The following is a 16640-nucleotide window of genomic DNA, read 5'->3' as shown; positions in this document are numbered from 1 at the left end:
AGAAGAAGATGAGCTGAGATAGTTGGCTGCGTACATGAGCGTGTCAGTGCTTATTGTGATAAATGTTGTTTATGTACACACCAGCATGAAGTAAACTGAGATTACTTTTTTGTGTCTTTGAATCCTGGGGGTGAAATATTTGAACAATTGCTGAACTTAAAGTATTGAGATAAATAGAGTTAATTTTTCCTTTTTAAAAAAGACAAACACTCCTTTAACCTACCATTCATGAAGCCACTAATAAAGGAATAGAGATCCAGAGCTAAGGACTGGAATGAGTCTTTTCTGGTAACTAACAGTGAACTATTATCATACACCAGCAGCAGATTTTAAATGGTGATGGACTAGTATGTAGATATTATAAATGATCCTCACAAATAATCATAAGATTATTAACAGTTTAACCAGACAGCTCAAAATGAAGTTGTTTTTTCTCTTATTTTCTGTGTGCATTAGCAGTATGAGGAATCTAATTTATGGTTTTATGTAGTATTTATCAGTCAAGAGTCCATAGCATTCTAATGAAACAGTTTAAAACTCTCACTGAATTTCAGTTCTTACTAATAAAAGTTACACAATTCTTAATCTGCTGTTAATATAATCTTAACCTAGACCATTTGGGAAAAATTCTCTTATTGTTTGCTTTATGTTTTTTCCTAGTTCTACAATGAGAAAGCCAAGAAGGTCATTTTGACCACATGGCTTTAAGATCTCTTATTTGTATTTGTCCATTCTTCTAAGTGGCTGTCTGACCTAAACTGCATACCGCAGATACATTTCCACTTAAAATAAACTGCAATTGTCTGAGTGATTGTTCTTCATAAATTTCAATGCATTAATCTTCTGATAAAAGTGTCCAATAAATTTTTGGCTCTATGAGCTAGAGTGCCATTCTTTCCAGTTGTCTTATTTTGAGACCATTATTAGCAAAATGAGAGCCCCAGGGCTTATTAAAACAACTGGAAACAATTTCTGTACATTGCTGTAGATATTTATGCCTTTCTGCCCTAGATGTGCTGTGATTTTTCTATTAGATAAAAAGAAGATACTTTATTTGAAGAACAGGACAAGACTTCATTTCCACTGCTTATATAAATAGTCTAGTACTAGCCGGTGAGCAGTAAATGCTGTCGCTTCCTGTGAAAGGTTTTTAACAGATGTTGGAATTTGTATTTCTCACCTGAAGGCAAAACCATAGTAAGGAAAAAATACTACCAAAAACCAAATCAAGCCTATCTCTAAATATTGGAAAACAAGTAAATTTAGTCTCTTTGAAAGTAATATATTTCAGAGGTGATCCTGGTCAGAATAGCATTTAGGCAGGTGTGTAGGCCTTTACCACAGATGCACAATGATCATAAGATTCCATGGGTGTGCGGAAAACTTTTAATTATATTGCCTTTTACAGTCATAATTGCATGTAATTAATATACAGAGAGAGACATAAGATATTATTTGTACACAAGTATTCATTTTTATACAAGTATCTTTATGTGAAATATTGCTGCGTTTTATGGAGGTCTGTGTTACATCCACATCAGGAAAAAAGATATGATATTAGGTGAAGATATTTATATTTGAGTACAAAATGTAGACAGTTGTCTGCGTCTAACACTTAGATTAATTAGTTAGTAGAAGGTGACTTTGGCATTCAGGAGGAATAATAAGCCAAAATTTTGCAGAATTTTTGGTCATTCAGGTTCGGACAGTAGGACTGAAAGCCACAAATTCTTGACTCTCTTCTTTTTTCCCCCCAGGTTTGGAAGCTAGCTTGGGAACTACCATACTGATACATAATTTGAGTATTTCAGAATAGGCATTTGGAGTTTTTGATTCGTTTCCAGGATGATGAGACTTTATCTGCAACACTAGAATACTGTTCAGAAGGAGTATTATGAGTCTTACTTGATTTCATGGTTTGGGTTCAGGTTGTTTTTGCTCTAGTCTGAGATTATTTTGATTTGTAAGGGCTTTTTTCCTTCTGGTAGTTGCACACACTGAATTATCTCACCAAATAATAGTGCTCCTGACAATTTTCTGCTGCTGGGAACTCAGTTGCTGTCAGTGCATGCAATAAAGCTCCCTTTCAGTGTAATCTGGCTAAGTTACACAGAAGACAGGAATCTAGTCTTCAATGTCCTTCAACACACAAATAGTCAGCAAACCACTCTGTCCTGGAAAGCACAGCTAAATTTTATAAGTCCTGTATTTGTTCTCTAGAAAGGCTTTTTTACATGATGCTAGTAGATATCAGAGTCTGTAAGACCGAAAAAAAAAATAAACTGCAATTACATCTGAATATATACTGTAAATGAAGACATCTCTAATTAGACTTACAGTCCTCCTGCTGGGGTTTTGTTGTGAGGTTTTTTTGTTTTGTTGGGTTTTTTGTTTGTTTTGTTTTTTATCAGCCTGGTATTAGATCAATTATCACATTACTCTGTGTTTTTTGGGGTTTGTTGGTTATTTTGTTGAGGGTTTTTCCTCCCAAAACCTTGTTCAAGGAACTTGTATACATTTTCCTTTATTTAAATGAGTTAAGACTGCTGGGAAGTTGTGTACTTCCTTTTGAAAAGCTGAATCTATATGTGGACATTTGTATAAGTTATAGTTGTTGCAATGGTTTTAAACTTGAATATAGAAAAAAAATATTGATGAAGCCCATATGTTATTAAGACTCATAATCAGTTACTCTAATAACCTGAAGGTGTCTCAGTAAATTTCTAGCTAAGGTACTTTCTAAATACCACTATGATTATACATTTCACTGAGTTCTAAAATAAACCAGTAGTGTGCCCAGGTGGCCAAGAAGGCAAATGGCATCCTGGCCTGTATTGAGAATAGTGTGACCAGCAGCACCAGGGAAGTCATTCTGCTCCTGTACTCATCACTGGTTAGGCCACACTTTGAGTACTATGTCCAGTTCTGGGCCTCTTAATTTAAGAAGGATGTTGAGATGCTCAAATGTGTCAAGAGAAGGGCAACAAGGCTGGTGAGGAGTCTGGAGCACTAGCCTTGTGAGGAGAGACTGAGGGAGCTGGGGTTGTTCAGCCTGGAGAAGAGGAGGCTCAAAGGAGACCTTATTGCTCTCTACAACTACCTGAAAGGAGGTTGTGGTCGGGTAGGGGTTGGTCTCTTCTCCCAGGCAACCAGCAATAGAACAAGGGGACACAGTCTCAAGTTGTGCTAGGGGCAGTACAGGCTGGATGTTAGGAGGAAGTTGCTGGCAGAGAGAGTGATTGGCATTGGAATGGGCTGCCTGGGGAGGTGGTGGAGTCACCATCCCTGGAGGTGTTCAAGAGAAGACTGGATGAGGCACTTGGTGCCATGGTCTAGTTGACTGGATGGGGCTGGGTGCTAGGTTGGACTGGATGATCTCGGAGGTCTCTTCCAACCTGGTTGATTCTATGATTCTATGAAGTGCTCTTTCCCATGAGACCATATGCAGCCATGAAAAGTTTCCCCACTCTTTCTTCAAGAGTAAGGCTTGGATTTTTTTTTTTTTTTGCTGTGATTCATTTCATTCCTCCTACTGCATATAAAAATGAGTCTTGTAATTTTAATTACTGTAGCTATTGCTTTGTTTAAAACAAAGCAACAAACCCAAGGTTTCAAATAGTGTTTTATCATACAAGTTCCAATGAATTGTGTCTTTAATATGTTGTCAGTACCGTAAAGTGAAACTAGAATGCGTAATTCAGTCTATGTGGAGGTGTTCAAGAAAAGAATAGATGAGACACTTAGTGCCACGGTCTACTTGACTGGATAGGGCTGGGTGCTAGGTTGGACTGGATGATCTTGGAGGTCTCTTCCAACCTGATTGATTCTATGATTGTATAAGAACAGCAAGAGGTGCAGCCTTTATTATTATTTTTTAAATACTTGTAGGCCATGTGATGGCCTTAGTTATTTTTTAAACTATGGCAGGGTATGGGAACCTATTTGTTTTTTTTTCCCAGTAGAATATTTTCTTTTGGATATATGTAATTTTTTTTTTTAATAGAAATTAGTGAAAGATAACACAAACAACACTCTGATTCTTTTTCCATTGGACCAAATATGCATATATTATTCCCCTAAGTCTTCTAAATAGACAAAAACCACTGCATGTAATGGCACACTTACCTGGTGAAAATTCAGCTATTCTGCATAGCAGTTTGTTCTGCTCAACACCATCTGGCACTGCATGGAGGAAAAAAATAGCTGGCTACATCTGCAAGTAACCTTCCCATTACTTCACTAACAGCACCGTTCTGTATGTCATAGCTGAAACATTTTTCATGTCTGATTTATTGACACAATACAGAATGCATGCAATTTCTTTCAGCATGTTAATGCTGAAATAATCCTGAGATCCTTGATTTGATGGCAGAATCCTGAAAGTGAACAAATTTGTCAGCCTTCTTACTAAGGTCATTCATATTATTGTGATTAAAGAAAAGGTGCTACAAATATAGGCTTTTTGTATGATTTGTATAGGCTAAATATAGACACTGAAAAACCAAGCAGCAAGGTTTTGGAGAAAACACTTGGAAGGAGCAATGAAATACTTAGAAAACTTGTAATTTTTTTAGGTATATTTTAGGATAAGATGTTAGTTTTGTGCTGCTGTGCCAGCTTCCATGTTACACAAACAGAAATGAGACAGGGCAGAAAAATTACAATTTTCAAATTTTTAATGGTATTTTTGACTGATGTGTTGAAGTATGCTCATATACTGACTAATTTTGTCAAAATTTTATCTACTCACATCAAAGTGTGAGTTTAGGAGCAAACATCTTGAATGTAAACTTATGATTATATGAAACTTTGAAAAAGAATTACAAGAAAACCAAATCAACACATATCATTTTCTATGTAAATATGAGGTCATCTATCAATTTATCAAATAATTTTTCTTCATCTCAGGTTCAATGCACAGACCTATTTGTTTTCAACTATTGAAAAGATGTGACTTAGAGGAAGTTCAGAGTGTTGTGACAACAGGTGAAAGGAACATGGGAAAATGCTGCAAGTATGGTGAAAAGAAGTTAAACTCGCTCTCACAGAAAATTATGCATTAATTTTAGCAGAGGTTCACCTAAAACACTTTACTTGTGGGTCACAGTAAAGGCTTAATTCTCCAGTTCTGTGCACAGAACAGCTAGGTTATCCATGCCTCTATGTGTAGCACAAGCACAGATTTGCATGCAAACAAGAAAGGTGAATGGGAACAAATGCATGTGCTGTGATTATTCAAAAGTTTGAAGATGAGCCCTCTGTTAATATGTCTGTGTGTCAGCAGATATGTTAATATGTTAATATGTCAGTTAATATGTTAATCTGTCTGTGTGGCAGGTACCTTTCAGTAGCAGAGAGCCTGAAGCTGACAAGTATTAGTGTAAAGTAGCTTTGGAAATTCTTACTTAAGTTCATTATAAAATCACCAATCCAATCAATCTGTTTCACTTTAATTCAGGACCTGATGTGTCAACCCACTTTAAAGTATAATGGTCTCTCTGTGGCTGCTAAGGGACTGAGCCATGAACTAATTTAATCACAGCACCATACATCTCTTGAAGCATAGAGAATTCTAGGGTCTTACACCAGAGAATGGTGTTAAGGCCAAAAATGTAACTTTTTATCTTTCTTTGATGATTATTGCAAGCTTCTAGAAAAGATAATTAGGATCACATCACAAATATATTTTCTATCTGAAATATTTCATATATAAATTCTTTTATCATTTGTTTTACCTTCAAAAAAGAAAATAATTCAGTGATCATTTATATCACTGAAAGATTTGTGTGTTTCTCTAGCTACTGTTACATATTAAAAGTCCAGTGACTGTGAAGTTTCTCCCACACATGTTCAGTAAGGAATAAAGAAGGAAGACAACAGAAGCAGCGTGTCAGGCCACACTACAGCTTTAAATTGTATACATTCCTTTTCCTCATGTGGGTATTTTATTCAACCTTAATTGGAATGAAATGTTTAGAACAAATATTTAATCAGGATTCAATGATTTGATAGGCAAATTTAATTTTGCTGTCATTATTTCTTTTCTAGGTAATCAATGCAGATGTGATTTAATGACAAAGTCTAATTGACTACTTTCATTTTGTGAAAAGAAAATTAAAAGGAGAAAATGCACTTTTTAAATTAGAAGTAATGATGGAGTTATAGGACAATTCCTAGGGATTAATGACTATCTGAGAAAGCTGAAGGCTCAAGGATTAGCTGTGGGCAATTAACCTCAGGTGGTCATTAATTCTTCAAGTAATGCTCCATGCCCCAATCATTATTACAACTGAACAGTGATGGAGTAGCAAGTTTCCGCAATTAAACCATCAGCAGTGTTTTTAAGTGCGTGCTTTTCTCTCCCACTTGGATATCCTGGCACAAAGCAAAGAATTAATCAAAGCATTGATAATATCCAGTAAAACCCTTGGTGTTTTCCTTAATTTCTGTGCTCTGTCATTGAGGACGTGCCACATTATGTGACAGCATTTGCTGAGGCAGACGTTATGCCAGTAGCCATGGCACACACACGTTAAAGACATGGCTGGATGTATATACCTCTAGGGAACCTTGAAACTTACACAGATTCTTGTTCTCTCACTCAAGTGACGCAGATGGCACTAACTTGATTGTCAGTGTAAGTAGCATCCTGTTGTCTTCTTTCTACAAGCTAGTTTACCTTCTGGTAAAGATTTGGTTTATGAGGAGTGGCTGAAGAAACTCAGATTGTTTAATCTGGAGAAGAGGAGGCTCGGGACAGATCTTATTGCTCTCTAGAGCTACCCGAAAGGAAGTTGTAGTGAGGTGGGTGACTGGTCTCTTCTTCCGAGTAATTAGCAGTAAGACAAGAGCAAAGTTGTGCCAGAGGAGGTTTATAGGGATTTTTTAATTTTTTTTTTTAGTGAAAGAGTGGTCAAGAATTGGAACAGGCTGCCCAGGGAAGTAGTGGAAGTGAGAGGTTTAGTGGTCATGGTGGTGTTGGGTTGACAGTTGATGATCTTAAATGTCTTTTCCAACCATAATGATCCTATGATTCTCCTTGTTTCTACAGTTAAGTATAAAGTTAAACCTTATTTTTCTAGGCTCTTTGAGGCTGCTGTATGACCTTGTTAGTGAAAGAGAAGCATGACAGAATCTCCTACAAGCTGAAGTTAGAACTTAGTAAAACCAATTTAAGAGCTTGTACCAATGTATCATTGCTTTAGTATGGCTTTTCTGAAAAGGCTTCACAGTTACTTCTGATGATCTGGAGTTAGAGCTTTATTCAGCTCTGTGAAGAGTCAAAAGACCTCAGGCTATTGCTTTTGATCTGAGATCTACATGATTATCTGATACCACCATACCAGGCTAAATTTTCCTGTATCTAAGCTTTAAGTTTATAAATACTGCATATTTGATTCACAGAGTTTAGGGACACCCCCAGGTCTTGGAAAAACACATCGCTGTCTTCTCTAAAGTCAGCCAGGCAGTAAGTAGTTAAAAGAACCCAAATGTTGCAATGCTTCAAAATTCTGCAGCTGAAACATTTCAGCTTGTGAGTCAAGGGCAGATTAACATACAGAAGCAGCTAATCCAAAAATCAGCAGCTTATGCCTGACTGGAACAAACAGACTAATGAAGCATATAGAGTGAGATAGGTCTCAGTAAGATGTTAATAACATGTCTGCAAAGAGGTGAGCAAGTCAGTCACAGCAAGCTACTTTCTAGAGCAATTTCAGGTGAGGAGAGGAAGGGGGATTGCTGGAAGGATGTTGTAATTAGCAAAATAATTACCATGGTGTCATTGTGGGCATATATAGCATAGGTACCACTCCAAAGCATTTTGTTTCCATATGCTGGCTTGAAATGAATCTGGCCTACAGAAGGGGCATATGAAGGTTTAGATGTGTTATGTTTTTTATTTTCCCTAACTTTGAGTTTTAACGTATTCATTTCATTTACATTAATGCAAGTGTGAGTATAATGGAATAAATTATTTTCAAATGAACATAAACCAATAAAAACTCCAGGGCAGCTTTGATTATTTAGGTTGATTGTAACGGTTAAATGTTGACAGGATAATGCGCTCACCAATTATTCCACTGAATAATAAACCCTTTGTTGCAGTTCTCTGCTTGTCAAAATAACGTTTTATGTTTTAAAATGATCTCTACTGAAACATGCATTTGTAGTTGTGATCTCCCCTAGCTTCTGCAAGGAGGAATAAACTGTGTGCTTGCACATCTTTTCAGTCCTTCAGCATGTTGGTAAACCACTTCACAAAAAAATAGAATTATTAATGGCAGCATAGTTAGAGTTATGGCTGCTACTACACCCCATGACTACATGGTCTATCTTTTTTCTTTCTCAGTCATAACACTTGGATGCTATAATTTTTAAAAAAATCTCTCTCTGAATTAATGTTTAAATCTTCTCATGATATTCCAACATAATCATTAAAGGGAAAGTAACATCTACGCTCTAACGATTGCTATAGAGATCTCAGCTTCTTGGGCTTTGGGGAAAGGGGAAGAACTCCGTGTGCATGAATCTATGGCAAAAAAAGGTGTGGTTTAAAATAAAATATTAGCCTAAACCTACATCTAATCCATCTATTTCACAGATATTTTCATGCATTTTTATCTCATAACCCCATCTGATGTTGTTCATATGAGTAGCACAGCATAGTATGGGCAGCAGGTTTGAGTGCAATTTCTATAATCTCTCCAATAAATGGCAAGATATTCAGTACTTCATTTTCATGTTGGAGTTCAAGTGAAGTACTGATACTTATCTAGATGCTGTCTAAAAATGTGAGCAACTTCCGAGTAGTCCCTCAGATGTCATGCAAGAAGAAGAATGGCTTGCAGATCACTTATGATTTTGAAAGGTCAGAGCATTAGTTTGCACGCACAATGGAAATTGGATACCTCTTATGGTTTCTTGCTAAATGTGATGGTTTGGGTGTTCCCTGCCCCCACCCCCCCACTTTGGAAATCACCCAGACTAGACTCAGACGGCTCTGGCAATACGAATGAAGCTTACATTTACAGCTTAGCAGAATATACAAGCAGTTGTTTACAGTTATATATAGAAATATACAAGGTAAAAGGTAATACAGAAACACAACAGCCCTCCCAGAAACCTGAGTCCCCAGGAGGAGCTCCCAACCACTCTTCCACCACCTCCCAGCCCTCTCAACCTTACCCCAGTCCCAAGAAAGAGTTGAGGTTTGGCCAGGGGGTTAGGAAGCAAAGTGGATTAATCAGAGAAATGGCAAAGAGGCTAGAGAGAGAAATGCAGCTTGATGCTTCCAGGCAGAAAAAGGAGTAATGCCTTATCTGTGTTTGGATTCTTCTTCTTATACCTCTCAGCAAGCCTATGAGTGAATTAGACATCAGCACTGTTTCTCTCCCATAGCCTGTGATCTAATCCTTCTCACTAAAATGTTCTAGCTTGCTTCAAACCACCAGACTAAGATTTTGAAAATTAGTTTAAAATACATCATGTGTCTATAACATGAAAACAATGAATATTTTAAATTTAATTTCTCTGTTGTTGAACCCTGAATGTTCAACTTTCACAGGGGGTCTGTTTTTTATTGCTAATAATTGAAAGCTTAATTGCCAAAATATATTTCAATAAAAAAGCTCGATTTCTGTATTTTCAATTTTTTGCTAGATTGCTCTCTCTGGTGTAGTAATTAATTTTTCTCCACAGAAATAATGTAGCTAAGCAGAGCATCTGATACTCTAAGGATTTTATTTGGGCAGATGAGGGTCGTAAGGAGATTTGGGGTTTCTAGTTCTTTCAAAGCCCTGAGTTAAAAGAAGCGCTGAAGGCTATCCTCCGGAAACAAGTCATGTAAGGGTGATTAATTAAGCCTTCATTGCCTTCCTCCTCTTTCATTCTGTAAACTTTTGAAAAGCCAGCTTGGCCATTAGAGCTCATGCCACACTAAACTAATTTAGACTTGTGTATTGGAGCTTCTGAGAAGTTCTATTTTTACTTTTATATCCACAAGTTTGCCACCTTTCATGGTTCTTATTCAAGAAAATAAACTTCATTTCTGTTACATTGAATCGTGTCTATTATCTTGATTTTAAGTCTGCCAGCATCAAGAGAACGCCTGTTATTAGTTTAAATTAGTTGGGATGGCCTTCATCACTGTAGATATTCAGCAGCTTCTGTGGATTTGTGTGTCAGACTTCATTTACAAACAGAAAAAAAATCTCATAGTAGTTTATTGGGTGCTGATGAGGACAAGTATACAAAATACAGTGCAACTGAGGAGCCTTCAAACATAATTTATGTCATCAGTGCAGCTAAGGTATCCAGCCAGGTGCCACTGCAGTTGTACTGATGCAGTTTTGATCTTGTTAGCTTGGGGTGGCAGTAAAGTTGACATACATTGGCTGAAGGAGCTGTCGGTGAATCCTTTTACCATGCCAGCAGCCAGTTTGTGCAGCTGTGACTACTGCTGTCAGCTAGGTTAAAAGCAGCTTCATTTTGTCACCAAAACTTAACAGTAAAACTAGGAAAGAGTCATTACTTTACTGAAAGCATATAAAAGCAAGCAATAAATTTTGGAGATATTTGATAGAACTTCCTACAAATGTGGGAGGTACCTTAAATAAGGGAACACTGTGTGTGTCCTTTCCTACCCAATAAGCTGACAAGCCACTTTTATTTACTATGAATTAGTTTGTTTCTAGAATAATTAGTATTGAATACCAGGATGAAAGTCATTAACTAAGTTGAATGGAAGTAACTTCATAATAACTCATGGAATTTCTCAATGTTTTTATTTCTTTTATCATTCTATTACAGAAAAAGGATTGAATGTGGAAAGGAGAAGGCAAATTAAATGCTCCAGGTTCCTTACAGTGTTTCCAGACACAGCTGGCAGAGATGTATTGACTTCAACTTGTTTTGATTCAACAAAAAAAGTGAGTTACATAACCAATGAATATACCTGTTTAAGAATCATCAGTTGAGGCTCATGAATGCCAATCCATAAGATTAAAATCTGACCATAAGCTATTTTTTGTGATATTAAGACAGCAGAGATGTGTTATCTGTCTCAGGTAATGGACTGAACAGGAATGATTACAAAGTAGTTGTGGAAGACATTAAATGAGTTGAATTTATACTCCTCTGTAGATAGGTGGAATGAAAGACTCTAACTTCATGACTCATTACCTCTTAGAAGGTTTCAAATGGTGCCATTCAAGTTGGCAGCCAGTCACTAGTGGTGACCCTCAGGGATCAGTGCTGGGACAAATCCTTTTTAATATCTTCATTGATGATCTGGATGAGGGGATTGAGTCCACCAGCAGTAAGTTTGCAGACAACACCAAATTTGGAGCATGTATTAACCTGTTAGAAAGTAGGAGGGCTCTGCAGAGGGACCTGGGCAGGCTGGATAGGTGGGCACAGTCCGATGCCATGAGTTTTAACAAGTCCAAGTGATGGGTTCTTCACTTTGGCCACAACAATGCCATGCATTGCTACAGGCTGGGAACAGAGTGGTTGGAGAGTAGCCAGGCAGAGAGAGACCTGGGGTTATGGTCAACAACAGACTGAACATGAGTCGGCAGTGTGCCCAGGTGGCCAAGAAGGCAAATGGCATCCTGGCCTGTATCAGGAATAGTGTGACCAGCAGGGCCATGGAAGTCATACTGCTTCTGTATTCGGCACTGGTTAGGCCACACTTTGAGTACTGTGTCCAGTTCTGGGCCTCTCAATTTAAGAAAGATATTGAGGTGCTCGAATGTGTCCAGAGAAGGGCAACAAGGCTGGTGAGGGGTATGGAGCACAAGCCTTACGATGAGAGACTGAGGGGGCTGGGGTCGTTCAGCCTGGAGAAGCAGAGGCTCAGAGGCGACCTCATTGCTCTCTACAACTACCTGAAAGGAGGTTGTAGCCAGGTGGGGGTTGGTCTCTTCTGCTGGGAGCCCAGTGACAGAACAAGAGGACACAGTCTCAAACTGCACCAGGGCAGGTTTAGACTGGATGTTAGGAAGAAGTTCTTCATGGAAAGAGTGATTTGCATTGGAATGGGCTGCCTGGGGAGGTGATGGAGTCACCATTCCTGGAAATGTTTAAGAGAAGGCTGGATGAGGCACTTAGTGCCATGGTTTAGTTAATTAGAAGGGTTAGGTGATAGGTTGGACTCGATGATCTTGGAGGTCTTTTCCACCCTGGTTAATTCTGTGATTCTGTGAAATAACCATGTGTGAGCTTAACTTTCTCTGTGCTACACAATGGGAATTTAAGAAATCTCCATATGTTTAGTGATTATAAACACAAAAAGTAGTTTCCAATGCTAGATTTTCCTTCCATGAGGCAGATTTGCCTCCTCCATTTCCTTATTTGTTATGTGCAAGAATTCTTCTGTGCCTCATACAAAAGAATTTCTTCATATTACAGAGTAAAAAGGCTGAATTCTAAGTTGTCATATAAAGCAAAATCTGAAGTTTTTGCACATAATATTTTGCTATCATCGTGGTTTTAGTCATTGTGGAGCCTATAAATGAAGTTGATTTATAGGATATTTGTACATGACTAGTTTTCAAGCACTTGAAAGATGAAATCATGGATGAGGTTGCATTGGAAAATATCTTTTCCTTTGGCTGGTGGTCTCTTCACAAGAAATTATGATGAAATATGCCATTAATGTTAGCTTTTTACTTGATAGTTTCTTAGTGACTAAGACATTTCTTCTCAAGCTGTATGTGGAATGTACTTCATATTGTATGTTTCAGCCAGCAGTTTAAACATGCCTGTTTTCTGATAAAGCATGAATGGCAGTCTCACTAGCCCATCTGTTTAAAGTATTTTTGAAGTGCTATAGCACAAGCCATAATATTGATGAAATTTTGTATTCATTTGGATAGCAACAACATCTTAAACTTCAATTTATGCTCTTTCTGGTTTTATTGCCATAAACATGAAACACCTCAGAAAGAAAAGCCTACCAAAGCCTAATTCTACAGACAAAGCCAAAGCTTTATGTTGAGTAACAAATAATTTGTTGTGTTTTGTTGGCAGGTTTTTTGTTTGTTTGTTTTCCTTTATATTTTTTCTGAAAAAAAAAAAAAACAAAAAACTACCACATATATGCCCTAAGAAGTTTGAAAGCAATTTTCATACCTTTGGAACATAAAGCCTAGTCTGCCTAGCTGAGTCAAGAGAGTTGAGAGTAAACCCACAAAAACTAATGCAGCTTCAGAAGCATGCAGTATACAGCAGTATGTAACTTATGTAAGAGGGCTTGGAGCTGGGCTTCCTAGTAGTGGTCATTCTCTTCAAATTACTTCATGGTCTGTGCCAGATGAGGTTATTGAAAATCGAAAGAGCCTGCAGCATAATGAGTACTTTACTGAAACAAATATTCATAATGTTAAAACAAGTTATTCTAGGTCTCATGTCATACATCCATAACAAGTATCATGCAACCAACTCTGTCTTTGAATAAATCCAGAAGAATATAATTAAAAGTGCAGCAGTCGTTAAGTTATTTAGCTCTCTTTAATTTTCCTTTGTCTGTTATCATATTCTTCCACATATACCTTCAGGTCCTTCTTAGCAAAATGTATTTTTAACTTCTAAGCATGCTGTCTTTAGCTTGCATCACGCATCATAGTTTATGCATATATGAATGCAGAAGTTGATGTAACCTCTTTGTACATTTATCAGATTATATCTGCCCCATTAGCTCCCATAATGGCTGAGTAGTGGTTCCTTGGGTACCTGCTGTGCTGACCTCATCTATCAAAGGAAAAGATTCTCCTGTTCCAAACAATACCGAAAATTACTCTTTAGCCCAAGTTATGCCTTTGAGCTGATATAATGATATTATTCAAAAAAGTAGAGTTATTTACATTCAGATTTTTTTTTATTTAGAACATCTCAGTTCTACAACAGGTCTAACAAAATGGGAATGCAGAATCCCTACTGTCCAACAGGGTTCAGTAGGAGGAGTGTGCAAATCTCACCGTATCGGTGGCTTTAAGTATTTATGATGGATGATGAATTAGTGGCTAATTAATTCAAGCTTCATTCATGTTTTGCACCTAGTAGATACATCAGGGGCAAATTAGAAAGTTGGTTCTGAAATACAAAAAATAATTTCAGAACTTTTACATTCAGCATGCAAAAATAAAAATTGTTTGACTTAAAATCAGGTACCTTAAAATCAGTGTAAAGGGAGCCAGATGTGTTCTGGGAATTACAAAAATGTACATATAAAAATGTGGAATTGCCATGTGCATTTTCTTCTAATTTGGTTAAATTCTGTTCAAGTGAACACTCAGCATGAAACTATTGGACAGCAATGTGGTCACTTTCTGTCATTACTGTGCATTTTTTTCCCCTATGTAGTGTGTAAGTTCTTAGAATAACTGAATAGGGGGTTTTTTGTGTTATTTTAACAGATTGAATAATATTTAGATGTGCTTCAGCTGCTCATAAGCTGAATAATATTTAGCTGTGTTTCAGCTGCTCTTAAGCTGAATGAAAAGTACAATTATGAAGGGAATGCTCAAAGTTCTGTGAGTCTGTTGTCCTGGGAACATACCTGACATAAACCGTACTCTGTGGACAAATAAGTTTTGCAGTGCAGATTTAGCTGGTTTTGCAATTGTAATACTACCTTATTTTTATCACTTTAATGTTATCATTTAGCTGTATGCTGTGTTTTAATTATCAATGTGAATCCTCTGTGCGTTAGTCCTAAAGAGTAAGTGACTGGTATATTGAATATTTTATTAATTTAATGTAATACCTGAAAGTTGTTTGATTTGAGTAAGGTACAGGGGGTTTGTCTGTTTCTTTTTCTTAAACTTACATTCAAATCATCCATCTTACATAATGCCTACTAAACATAAAGCACCACTCTTTGGAGGTAACCATGGCACCCATGTATTAAAAGTGTCAACTGATAATTCTTTTTCTTCTCCATCCCACTTTGACTCCTTATGCATTGGGTTATAAACAGAATATGGACTCTCCTATATCTTTTGCATGTGTCCTGCTACTGTCTTGGAGACCTGTTGCACCTGCAAGCAGGTAAATTTGAGAAGAGCTGCTTTGCAAAGAAGTTGGAATGAGAAATCCTACTCGGTGTTTTTTCAAATAACCTGGGATTCTTTGCAGATGGGGCATCTTTTTCCAGAGAGGAAAGTGACTGCTCTAAAGCAAATCACAGCAAGCACTGTCACACCACTGTGACAGTGACAAGCAGTGGCCTTTGTTAAGTGTCAGAACCATTCCAGGCCAAATCCCACTGCTACTGTGCTTCTTTAGGCAACGTTCAAAGTCAGATTTAGCTGATTAATGCCAATGTCACTGACTAAAGTTTCTCATAGTTCAAATTCTGTCAGCTGTGTGGATGTCATACATCATCTTAAGTATAAGTAGTGGTGATTTAAAAGGTAGGAGCTGTGCCTAGTCTCCAGTAGTAACTGCTTAGCCAGCAGAAACTGTTCCATATTTAAATATGTAATCTGGGAGATTTTTAATTTAAAAACAAACAAAAAAAAGGCATGAAACATTTTATAACTGATAATTCTTGATGTTATTTTTTTCACTTAGAGAAAAAACAACCTTAAACATTTTCAGCCAATACAGGAAGAGGGCAGATCTTGAGATCATGTAATTTCCAATGAGAGTATTCAGCTATTCTACTCCACTCTGGTGAGATCCCACCTGGAGTACTGCATCTAGCTCTGGAGCCCTTATTACAGGAGTGTGTCCAGAAAAGGGCCACAAGGATGATCAGAGGGCTGGAGCACCTCTTCTATGGAGACACACTGAGAGAGTTGGGGTTGTTCAGTCTGGAGAGGAGAAGGCTCCAAGCAGACCTTATTGTGGTCTGTCAGTATCTGAAGGGGGCTTCAAGCTGATGAGGGACTTTTTAAGATGTCAAGTACTGATAGGATTAGGGGGAATGGAGCAAAATTAGAAGTGAGTAGATTTGGATTTTATGTTAGAAAGAAGTGTGGTGAGACAGTGGAATAGGTTGCCCAGGGAGGCTGTGAAAGTCCCATCCCCAGAAGTTTTTATGGCCAGGCTGGACGGGTCTCTGAGCAACCTGATCTGGTGTGAGGTATCCCTGTCCATGGCAGGGGAGTTGGAATTGGATGATCTTTGAGGTCCCATGCAGCCCTGATAGTTCTGTGAAGCTGTGAGAAGTGAGGGGTTATTTTAGATTTTCCCTCAAATTCCTTACTGCTGTCATGCCAGGTTTTCCTTCTCCACTGACACACCTGGCACCTCTGGCTTTTTCTGGCATCAGCTGACTCTGTCAGTGTACATAAGAAGCCTGTAACTGTCTCCAGCCACTTCTGTAAATTACAAATCATGAGACAAGGTCTCCTCAAGTCAGAGAGGAATGTCTATACTAAGGATGGCCTAGAAAACTAATTTTAGGGAATACCCAGTTCAACTTTTCTCATTGAATGAGCTGAAATATAAGATGCTGGTTCATGGCAGAACTCCAACATTTGGGTAATTAACATTGGCTTTTATTAGCAAGTTTTTCATAGTTTATGCTTGATTGTGTGCTACAATAGTTACTTTTTGTGTCTTCTTTCCTTTTTGTTATTTGAAGGGTGTTCTTCAATAACTATATAACTTGTTTTTAGAAACACTGTGGT

At 37.6% G+C, this 16640-nt stretch overlaps 1 long non-coding RNA gene across 1 annotated transcript in view; it reads left to right on the top strand.

Annotated features, from left to right (window-relative positions):
- Positions 1-16640, top strand: part of LOC135176570 (uncharacterized) — a 135494-nt gene that overhangs the window by 64200 nt on the left and 54654 nt on the right. Inside the window, exon 2 of the long non-coding RNA XR_010302734.1 lies at positions 10810-10928. This is a non-coding gene — a long non-coding RNA (uncharacterized LOC135176570). The remainder of the gene's footprint in view (positions 1-10809; positions 10929-16640) is intronic.

Source organism: Pogoniulus pusillus, chromosome 6 (assembly GCF_015220805.1).
Source record: "Pogoniulus pusillus isolate bPogPus1 chromosome 6, bPogPus1.pri, whole genome shotgun sequence".
Lineage (NCBI taxonomy): Eukaryota > Metazoa > Chordata > Aves > Piciformes > Lybiidae > Pogoniulus > Pogoniulus pusillus.
The sequence above is the reverse complement of the archived record's forward strand: the minus strand, read 5'-3'. Positions and strand labels throughout refer to the sequence as shown.